This window comes from Heterocephalus glaber, unplaced genomic scaffold, assembly GCF_053883595.1.
Source record: "Heterocephalus glaber isolate CG9 unplaced genomic scaffold, H.glaber_assembly_v1.0 deba00001606, whole genome shotgun sequence".
Taxonomy (NCBI): domain Eukaryota; kingdom Metazoa; phylum Chordata; class Mammalia; order Rodentia; family Bathyergidae; genus Heterocephalus; species Heterocephalus glaber.
Window position 1 is genome coordinate 1,551,578 of NW_028258377.1, and position 11,753 is coordinate 1,563,330.

Consider the following 11,753-nt stretch of genomic DNA (forward strand, 5'->3'; position numbering starts at 1 on the left):
TTAAATATTTGTTAACCTTTAGAGTTAAAAGAGCCACTGAGGGCCAAAGGGAAGCATATTGGACTAAATCTTCATCTTTTATAACAAAAAGCCAGGTAATTTTTACAGTTGATAAAATATTATTTATAACACTGTTTATAATGTTTATATTATTTAAAGAGGTAAAGCTCAAAGTAATTTTTTTTGTTTTGTAGGCAAAATAATTTTTGTTTACAAAGATGGCTTATTTTCCTCCATTTAAAACTTTTTCCCCTTTTCCCAGTGACCCAATGGCTTAGACTGACAACTAATGAACAAAATCCAAGGTGTCTGCCTGGATTTCTTGGTAGCCTCAAGACCATCCTTGCGATCAGCACTCACACATGCATACTGAGCTCAATCCAAGCAATCTGTTCTGCTGCTTCCTCATCTTCTGGGATATGGAGTCAGAGCAAGGTCCCTGCGGGGTGGTCTGCAATCTAGAGGAACCCCCTGCCCTCCCCCCAAAGTCGGGTCTTCTGTTAATTTTTCTTCTTGCTGACACCCGTTTAAGACTGGCGGAAGGGTAAGGCCCGTGGAGCCCCTTACTGTAAGTCACTACTGATAAGTTGTTTGCGTGACTGCTGGGGGACAGATTTACAGAGTTCTGTGAGAGTCTATCCTGATTCTTGCTCGGGTTGGTTAGGAGCAGGAGCCCATGTGTTTTTGCTGATCGAATCGAACCCAGAACCCCCAGGGTCTTTTAAGTTGTTTTCATCTGATTGTCGGTTCTTTTGGGGAGAGGCAAACGGGTTGAAGTTTCCTTCTACCTTGAGATAGGGCTGTGTATTGTGTTGAACTCTGTTTCAAAAGATGACAGCAGCTGTGTTACTCCTAAAAGTCCACCCACCTCCACACTGAGAATCATCCACATGACCTCTCCATTGTAGAGTCCGGTAGCAGCGCACATCCGCCACTGTCCCTGATACATTCCTGTTCTACTGGGGCTGCACCTCTGAACGCTGACGTCTGTGATCTCTTGGGGCTCTAGGGATCTCACCATCACCATGTTCACATGTCCAAATTGGTCTCCCCCGACATATTTAAGACAAATCCCTGGAGGCCAGACTTCTGCTCCAGACTTCAGGATCCGCCATGTTTTTACAAACTGAGTATCAAGAAGTACTGACTCCCCTTCTCCTATGGTGACATCGTCGACAAAGGACATAGAGGGCATACTGATGTTTGGGCTTTCAAAGTCACAGCAGGCACCAATTGCTGCTTGTAAGTTCCAGTTTGTCATGTCCAGGAAGAAGGCGCACCCGGCCGGGTTGAGCTGGAAGCGGAGCAGCTGCTGAAACTCAGAGATGAGCACGTCCTTGTCGGTGATGCCTAGGCAGCTGAACTCCTGCATCAGCTCGGGGTCCAGGTCCACGTCCATGCCCTCCATGGTGGCATCCGGACACCCACTTCCCCGCCTCCTCATAACTGAGCCGCTGCCGCGCCACCGGGCCCCGGGAACCCTGAAGGGGCCCGCTGCTAGGTGGCACCGCCACCAGGCTCCTCGGAGTTAGGCCCCGGGCCTCTCACCGCCTCGCCTCATAGAGGTAAACAACTCACTCAGCTACTCACTCTCGTGCTCCCCCCAACCCCCCACAGCGTCTCCCCCGCTGCCACCTCCAGCTGAAAGTAATTTAACCACTTACAAGTCCAGTCATTTAAATGCAGGATGACCAAAAATTGCACATTTTTCATTAATTTTTATAAGATAATATAACAGGACATATAAAAACGATAATTGTATCAAATTTATTCAGTACAAGAATTGACTGGTTGAAATGACACCTGCCCAAAAGATACTTGGGATAGTCAGTAGTAAACAAACGCGCTGCCCGGGTGATGTTCAGGGTAAACTATACTTTACTGGTTCAAATGGTATGTTCAAAGGGCTGGGGATTTAGCTCAGTGGTGCTGTGCCTGCCTGGCAAGGTCCTGGGTTCAATTCTAGGTCCCTGCAAAAAAAAAAAAGTATGTTCAGGAGCCAGACCTGAGAAAATTAGGAAAAGACTGTTGTTTTTTATTATAACTTCCTTTATACTATAGTACTTGATGTTTAACCATGTGCACATATCACTGTGGCAGGCAATATATTTTATTTTTGAAAATCATAGCAGGTCTTTGGCTGAGTTTAATGAGCTAGTCTGGTCACCCTCCCACATCTTTCCTTGTTTATTCTCTGTATTTTCCTTATGGTTTTCTACTCATCAGGCTCATCTATACACCTGTGACTACAGACTTCCTGGTCCTTAAGCCAGGGATGTTACTGAACAGGGAGGGAGTGGGGTTCAGGTCATGCATCCCCCTCCAACATGGTACATCAGCGTAGCTACGTCCCTCAACTAAATGCCATGGCTTCTCTCAAAGTGGCTTAGTCTGACCAACAGTTCTTCTTCTAAGTTATAATATCTTCTCTTTTTTCCTAGCACTTTAGTTCTAGTGATTCTCACAGTTCTCTGTGATTAGCCCCTAGAGTACTACATTGTTTTTGGTATTTTTTATATTTTTGTAATTAGTCACTTTATTAAATCTTTCTTGAATTATACTAATTTGAGTTTGACATTATTCCCAGCTGGAGTCCTAGCTAATGTGCCATCAAAATTAGCATTCTCAGAAAATGAGAATTAAATTAGATCAAGAATATAAAAGGGCATAAAGAGTAAAATAGCACTGTACTCTTGAATTAACAAATATAAAGAATGCCTTTGACATTGGTTTCACGAGGATAGGCAAAGAATCACTTACTTTTGTGGTATATGTCTCTACTTCTTTGTCTATGTTTTCACAAGTAACTGTAACAAAGCAGGGTCCATTGTGATTTTGTGGAATAAACCATTAGGCATACATGCATGACCATCATCTCAGAGTCCTGAAACACAGACCCAAAGATGTCTTCTTCTATGATCTCCATGTATCAATTACCACATCACTTTACATTTACAAGATGCTGCTTCACTTTTCCTCTTCATATTTCTTTTGCCTGCTTGTTTGTGCTATTATTCTTCCATTTATTGAAGTTTTCAGCATCTCATTGTGTTTCCATGGGTGGTCGATAAAGTCAGGTGTTTGTCCACAGTCACCTATTAGGAAAATAGGGCCAAATGGTTACCAGTACATACCATAAAAATGAGTAGCACCACAGTACCACCTTTACTTTGGGTAGAACAGAGCACCCCTCCGCCCCCCCCCACACACACCCCACTAATTCATTGCTGAAGCTCTAACTGCAAATGTCATGAAATAGGGAGGTAGGGCCATTCAGAGATAATTAATTTTAGATAAGGTCAAGAAACTGGAACCCTTGTGATGGGACTAGTGGAGTTAAAATAAGAGAAAGAAATCATAATTTCTCTGGGCACCAAAGAAGAGGCCATGTGGGCATGCAGTGAGACGGTGTTTGTAAGAACACAAGAGAAGAACCATTGTGAAGATCATATCTGCAGCCTCCTTAATCTCAGATTTCCCATACTTCATAACTGCTACTTGATCCTGTTATTATTATTGGTCTGAAAAAACCCTTCTCCTGTTTATTTTTAAATTTTTTAAATAACTTTATTATCAAACACACACACACAAAAAAAATTGAAACCATTCAAAGAAGAACAACACAAGGCAAAAAAACTACAATAATATTCAAATACAGTAGAACTCAACCAAAAAAAAAACTGGAAAGCACTTTAAACATTTTTCCATATAACTTAAAAAGCATCTCAAGCACCAACAAGGCACCAGAGAATGTGATTTGTTTCAGAAAGATCCCCAAAACCGACATTGAACAAATAATGATCTGGAAAAAAACTCCAGTTAGTTAGCAGACTCCACATAAGCCAAACTTCTGCCTAATTTAAATTTCAATAGTCATATGACACACGATGGAAACACAATCCGAGAAATATGTTATTAGGCAGTTTCATCCTTGTGTATCCTTAATTACACTTTCAGTTTCTCACACTAAAGAAACTATTTGGTATTTACACATATGTGTCCTATTTATTTCACTTAAGAGGATGGCCTCAATATCCATCCTTCTCTTGTTTTATGTATTTGCTCCCTCTTCACTTCTACTAACTTCTTTTATGTTCCCAGGTCCTGTAAGCAATCATTCCAACATAGTTGATTTGTCTTAACTTTACATATGTAAAAAGTGAGATTCACAGATCACACAGCATGTCACCAAAAAATTGAACTCGGGCTGGGGATTTAGCTCAGTGGTTCCACTGCCTGCCTCAAAAGCGCAAGGTCCTGAGTTCGATCCCCAGTACAAAAAAAAAAAAAAAACTTGAACTCAAATTCAATGTTCTCAAAGCCAAAATTCCACATGGTGTACTCTTCCATCACTCCTTTGATCAATTTTGCCTTTGTAAAGATGGAAGCACTTACCCATAGAATTTTTTTTTTGTACCAGGGATTGAACTCGGGACCTTGCACCTGCAAGGCAGGCTGCAGAACCACTGAGCTAAATCCCAGGCCCATCCATAGAATTTGTAAAGATTTCAATGTTAATTGAAACTCAGAAATGCAGGTCTTAATATTTCATGACATCCCCTGATTTGGAAAAGTTATACAAGCACACAATATGAAATAGTGAGTCATGTTGACATGGGGTGTCTTGAATTAATTTATTTTGACCAAACCACACAAATACACACACTGACACATACACACACACACACACACACACACACAGAAAACTCTAGGGATCCTTTGAGATCTCTTATTCTGAACTTCCGTGGCTATCATGAAAATTACTAGTATTGTGAGAATCTCTATACTATGGCTAATTATAGCATTTTCCACAAATGTTTGTCTATATTAAGTTATTATGACTAAGCATATTATTTTTCCAAACTTTCTTCTCTTCTTCCTATCATTTTATTTTGTTTATTTAAAAGGTCCCAATGAAATCCAAACAATAATAGATACTATTGTAGGATCTTATTTTAAAAAGACCAAATGAGATTCTGAACATCTGTGACTATTCTTAATGTCCTATTTCACCTTTGACTCCCTTGAGAGGACTGTTCAGCTATTACCCTAAGAAACCCAAGGAACACAAGTGTTCATGAGTGATGTGAAAAGCAGCAGCGGTGTCCACCCAGAGAAAACTTTAACACCATAAGCTTCAGGGGACCTCACTTACCAGTGCTCTTTTGCTAAGGTTCAATGCCATAACTGTACTTGCACATTTATATATTTTTGTCCTTAAAAGATGTCCCCTAGGGTTTACTCAAAATATGTATTTTGGGAGATTATGATACATGCATATCTAAAAGCTTTATCTGCCTGAGTCCACTCTACATAACTAGTTCTAATAAGATCATATGGGTATAGACTCATTCTATCATGGTGAGTATAGATATAAATTTTAGCTTCAAAGAAAAGATAATACAAATAGAGAGCCAAGACAAAAACTGTGAAAAAAACTTGTAATTCTTTAATGAGACACAAATAGAAAAATTAAAGCTTCCCTTTTGTGGTGTCAGTATTAGTAGGAGATTAGGCGCAGGGGGTTAAATGTAAAAGTAAATGACCTACAATAAAACTAGGATTAGGCATGTAACTTCTGTGCAGAGCAAATGCCACTATTCGGATTTTTATTGGTGCTCATTTTGTAATCATTACATTTCACTGATTGTGAAATCCTTCCCCCCACATAACACACACATGCATTATGTATGTAATGTTCTTGAGTAAGATTTGAAATACAATTATATTAATTTCTGATATCCACAGCTTCTTCAGCAATAGTATTCAATAACTTGACCGTGTTTTAGTCAAGGAAAATAATTTTCTAAATATAAGAGGAAAATTAAATTAGGAAATAAACACATTAACAATACACACACAAAAATTGCACTAGTCCTCCAATTTTTTTGGAATTGAGGTAAAATTAAAAAATATAGAACCAAGTAGTATTTTCAAGTGGTTATACTTCCTTGAGTATAGGCTACAAAATATTTTCTGCCTTTTGAACTTTTAAATATTCAGCCATTGTTACCACTGTTGCAATAAATAAAAATACTAGCTGAACAGCTGATAACAAAAAATAAAAATCATGGAATAAATTTATGTGTACAAAAACCTGGAAATTATTATTATATTTTAAGGTATTGTGGATTCAATTCTGGCAGACAGGGAGGGAGAGAGAGTAAAGGAAAGAAAGGGAGAGACACTTAACATGCACTATAAGACTATATGATGTCTTGATACACAAAAGACAAAGACGTCATAAAGTAGACAAAAATGCCAGGTTCTTTAAAAGAGATGAAATATATTAGAATAAATACCTCAAGAAACTTAAAACATATGGTTCAAAAAGATGAAGAAAATTTTTCAACAGATAAAATAGAATTATGCAATTCTCTTGCACTTTTGTTTGTTTGTTTGTTGGGACAGGGTCTCCCTCTGTAGCCCAGGCTGGCCTAGAATTTGCAGTCATCCACCTGCTTCAACCTCTCAAGTGCTGAGATTACAGGCATGTGCCACCACACCCAGCCACTGTACTTTTGTTAGAGTTCACTTGGCTATACATGTGGAAATTTGATTCACAAATCAGGAATCCCATTGGGCACAAGACCAGAGGTTCTGATTTCGCATCAGTCTTTCTCTCTGTGAGCTAGTTTTATGCCCTCAGACTAGCTTTGCCATGAGACTGAAAGAAGCAGTAAGCTCAAATCTTTTCAACCTCGGGACTCCAGTTCAAATTTATAAAATATGTGGTAAGGACTCGGAATAACTGGGTTATCACTTATTGAAATGATAGTAGCCAGGAGTGCTGCAGTTGAAATGCATTGGGCTAGTTCTTTACTCCCAACACCATTTACTGCATGCAAAGAGATTTCACATAAAAAGAAAAAAAAATAGCTGTTTTCCTTTAACCACTTGTCTAAGAGAACAAAAAAGAACAAGTCCTAAAATAAGGTAGCATTCATTTCCAATTAAATTCTTTTGTGTTTTCTTGAAAAATCTATTAATGAATCTTATTTTAATTGCAGATTTTTTAAACAGCAGGGAATCTTAAAGTATAATACATCCTATTGCATAACTGACGCCACAGGAGTAATGGGTACTAACACAGGGACTAAAACCCAATTTCTTTTACTTATAGGGCCTTGGCTTTTCTATAGCATTAGGCTTCTAAGTCAGTGTCTCAAAAGTCTGACCACTGAGTTAAGGAGTTACAGACAACAGGTATAGCAAAGAGACAAAGAGAATGAATGCTTGGTTATAGGTAGTGCTGCTAGTTACACAGAGGCTAAGAAGGGTTTCTGTGGATGGGATTGTTTTTAAGAATTTCAACACTCACATCAGAAAAACTTAAGGAGAATACACTTCTTAAATGATTTGCGCCCTTGACATCCAAGTGATTTACGTAAATGGATACCTTTCCTCACCACTTCTATGTATATGAAAAGCATCAACATATACTTGCACTTATGACTTAAGACTGGAATCAATTACTTTCTGGAGTGAATAATGCTGTAAGAAAAGAATACATGGGACTCAAGGGACAAATGGTTCCCTCAAACCATGTTATATTAATTAAGGGTAGTTTCGTGCTTCTTTTTTATGTGTTCTTATTTCAGGGGCAGTGATTTCCCCCAGGTCTCCAGCACACTGGCCCCATCACTCGCTTCCTGCTCAGAAGGTGATTTAGAAGATGAAGCACTCAGGCTGGACTCATGCCTTTGGATGCTGCAGTGCAGCAGACAGTAAAGGGCTCCAGATTTGTGTGGGAATTAAGAGGTCTAACTGTGAGGTATAGAGACCATGTGGCTGTGATAAGAAAACTTATAATCATGCTGAACTTATTGACTATAAAAGCACCACATAAATGGATCTTTATAGTTTGTACCTTGCTTATCTCCTGTTTTGAATCTTTTTTTATCTCATCTGGCCTATCTTATGAATCTCAGGGCTCATTTGATACATTATTTTCTTCCAAACACTGTAGCCCATACTCTATTGATGTAGATGGATTTAAGCTGTTCTTTTTTTTCTTTGTCTTTTTTGTTATTAAGTTTAAGTGTGTTTTAGTTGCTAAACTAAAGCCATTCATTTATCTATTAACTCATTCATTTATATTTATTGTCTAAATATTTGTTTAATACCACTTGAATTCTAGGCACTTTTCTTTCTGGTAAAAATAGATTTTAGTCATTTTTATCTACCATAGTGATTGATTCAGATGCAATAAATATCCCTTGAATCATTGAATGACTGAATTAATAAGTAACTAAATGAGAAAGGGCATATGCATAGAAATGGAACCCACTGTCATATGGAAACAGAAAATTGTTTAGAAATCCAAACCAACTAGAAAGGCCTCAAGTATGTTTGTGCAAAATTCTGATAAAAAGCAGTTTCATCAACACATGTCACCAATGCAAGATATTTTATGAGAAAATGCAGGGCCAGAAATAGTGTGTTATTTTATGAGCCCTGGAAACAATTTCCTTTTATTTCAAAGAAACAGTGTTTTAATTCTGTGGAAATATTTGAAAAATTGGAAAACTTGCTTTCACAAACCATATATTGGGCAGAGAACATTAAATACTGCCCTTTAATTCCATAATGTTGGCCTAAAATCCTGTTAATCTTCACATTTCTGATGAAGACTTCAATTGCTATCCTTCCATGGCCCAATGCAATGGCTATGATATAACTTCTGGAGTCTGATTCTGGGTCCAAACCTTCCAAAATGTGATCTCAAGGTAGATTTAATTTTTCTCACTTTTGCCTCAATTTCTAAATTTATATAATGAGGAGAGTGATTATATCTGACAGTAGACTATTTAATAACTAAGATATGCTATTGTATGTACACATTTGGGGCAAATCATTAACAAGGTGTCATGTTCTAGATCTCGTATCCCCCAAATTCTCATGTGTTTGGAGATGAGGCTTTTGGAAGGTGATTGGATTACTGGGCACTATAGCTGACTTATTGTTAGGAGCTGGGCCTGACTGGAGGTGAGTCACTTTGGTCCTGAAGAGTATCTCTCTACCTGGCTCCCCCTGGATTCTCCTTGGCACTGCTATCTGGATGCCCTGTTATAAGGACCATCCTCCACCAGGCCCTTGTTCCATGTTGTTTCTACGTTGAAACCAGTCAATCATGAACTGGACCTTCTGAAAATGTGAACCAGAATAAACCTCTCCTCCTTTAAGGTACAGGTGTTGGGCATTTTGTCCCATTGAGAAATTGATGAAGACACAGGGCATCTGAAAATAATGCACCTAATTTTAAAGTATAAGAAAACCTAAGACAATACAAGTAGGTTATGTTGTCTTACCCAATGGCACACTTAGAGGAGGAATTGTACTGTATCAAACATTAATAAATCTATGGGAGAATGCCTCTAAAAGTTGTACTTCAAGATGTAGGTGTGATCTAGGACAATGCACCCAAAACCCCTAACCAAGATAAATTCATCTCTCTCACATAATGATCCAATGCAGGTGCTCCTTGTGGCAGCAACTTCTTTTTCATGCTATTGAATAGACCTCATGTTAATGGAACCTCTGAGGAGGTATCCAAGGGGATCATTGTTATTTTGTCCTAGCAAGTTGTAAAAGATAAAGATCTAGAGCTGTTTTTACCAGCTGCATCTTGAAATAGCACATACCACTTTCTATACCATAGACACGCAATAATGGAAGAGAGGTTACAAAGTATTGCCCAATTTTGTGTTCTAGAAGAAGAGAATATAGTTTTTTTGTTGTTGAACTGTCTTTGTAAATAGTAAGAAGTTTCTGCCACAATTTACAACTTTGGTCATAAAGTATTAATTTGTAGCCTTTTCCCGTATTTAATAAAGACTCTTCCTCTTTCCAAGTGAAATAACATAAAATCCCATTCTTTTTCTGCCCCCATTTCAAAGTCCAGGACTCAGGGAAGATGCTCACTCCTGTTGATTAAAACCAGTGTGTGATCTTGTCTTTAATTTCCATGTTCTACAAGACAGGATACACAAGTGAAGAAAAAACACAACAACCATAGTAAATAACCGTTCTGAAACAGATGAATGTGAAACCCATGGAGGGCAGGCTCACAGAACAATGATGAAATTCTCTCAGTTGGCATTTTTAAAATTAATTTTATTGGCACACTTTAAATATACATAATGATCACATTCATCAGGAGGAATTTGTACCTGTACATGATATATCTTGATTTCTCTTTTTCCTGCATTGCCCTCCCCTCCTCTCAATCCCTTTCCCTCCTTATCTACAAAGCTTAGGTTCCATTTTTTCCTTCTTTTCTCGTATTTTTCCTTTCCCTTCGTTCCATTCCCTCTCCTCCTTCTCTAATTCCTCTTTCCTTTTTGAACAATTTCTTCCTATTTCATAATATTTATTATATATTTTGGTCCTTATTTATACTTTGGTCCTTATTCCCTATTTCATAATATCTATTATACATTTTGGTCCTTATTTACACTTTCAGTTTTGCACACTAGAGACAATGTGATATTTACACATGTGTGTACTATTTATTTCACTTAAGAGTATGGTCTATGGCTGAGAATTTAGCTCAGTGGTTCTGACACCTGCCTCTCAAGTGCAAGGTCCCAAGTTCGATCCCCAGAACCAAAAAAAAAAAAAAGAGTATGGTCTTAATGTGCATTCATTTACAAAGAAATGTCTCATGTTTATCTTTCTTTATGGCTGAATAGTACACCATTGTATAAAAGAACCATAGCTTTTTTATCTATTCATCAGGGGATGGGCATTTGGGTTTTATCCAAGATTGAGCTTTTATAAACTGTGCTGCTAAAAATATGGGTGCACATATGTCATTGTGGTATGATGCTTTCAATTTCTTCATGTAGACACCCAGAAAGGGAATAGAACAGTCAAATGAGACTCCTAATCCTCGATTTTGAGGAATCGCTACACCACTGATTTCTACAGTGGTTCTATCAGTCTGCACTCCCACCAACAGTGGAGAAGGGTTCCTTTTTCTTCACAGCCCCTTGAACATTTGTTATTGGTTGATTTCTTGATAACAGTCATTCTTTCTGGAGTGAGATGGAATCTCAGCATTGTTTTAACTTGCATCTCTCAAATGACCAGTGATGTTGAACATTTTTTCATGTATTTATTTGCTGTCATACTTCTTCATCTGAGAACTGTGTATTAATCTCAGTTGCCTATTGTTAGATTGGATCTTTAAATTTAGGGGATCTGAGTTTTTTCAATTCTTTATATGTTCTACATATTAGTCTTTCGTCTGAGGGACAACTTGCTGCAATTTTTTCCCATTCTGTGTGTTTCAGTCTTGGTGATTTATTTTGCTGTGCAAAAGCTGTTTAACAAGATGAGGTCCCAGTTGTTGATTTTTTGTAGTATTTCCCGTGTGGTCTGGGTTTTGTTCATGAAGTCTTCACCTACACCTATGTCTTCAAGAGTTCTATTTACTCTATCTTCCAGCAGATTTGGTGTTTCTGTATTAATATTTAGATATCTGGTCCATTTTAATTTGAGTTTAGTGCATTGTGAAAGATGTGGGTCTAGTTTTAGACTTCAGCATGTGGAAAGCCAGTTTTTCCAGCACCATTTATTAAAGAGGCTATCTTTCTTCCAGTGAAGGTGTTTGGTCCCTTTGCCAAAGATAAGGTGGCTGAGTGTGTTTGGGTTGTTTCTGCATCTTCTAATCTGTTCTACTGATCTTCAGGTCTGCTTTTTTGGACAATTCCATGCTGTTTTTTAGCAAAATAGCTCTGTAATATAAT

The 11,753-nt window shown here is 37.9% G+C and overlaps 1 pseudogene; it reads right to left on the bottom strand.

Annotated features, from left to right (window-relative positions):
- Positions 1-349: 349 nt before the first annotated feature.
- LOC101705820 (protein ILRUN pseudogene) lies at positions 350-1,408 on the bottom strand (annotated as a pseudogene).
- Between the last annotated feature and the right edge of the window lie 10,345 nt (positions 1,409-11,753).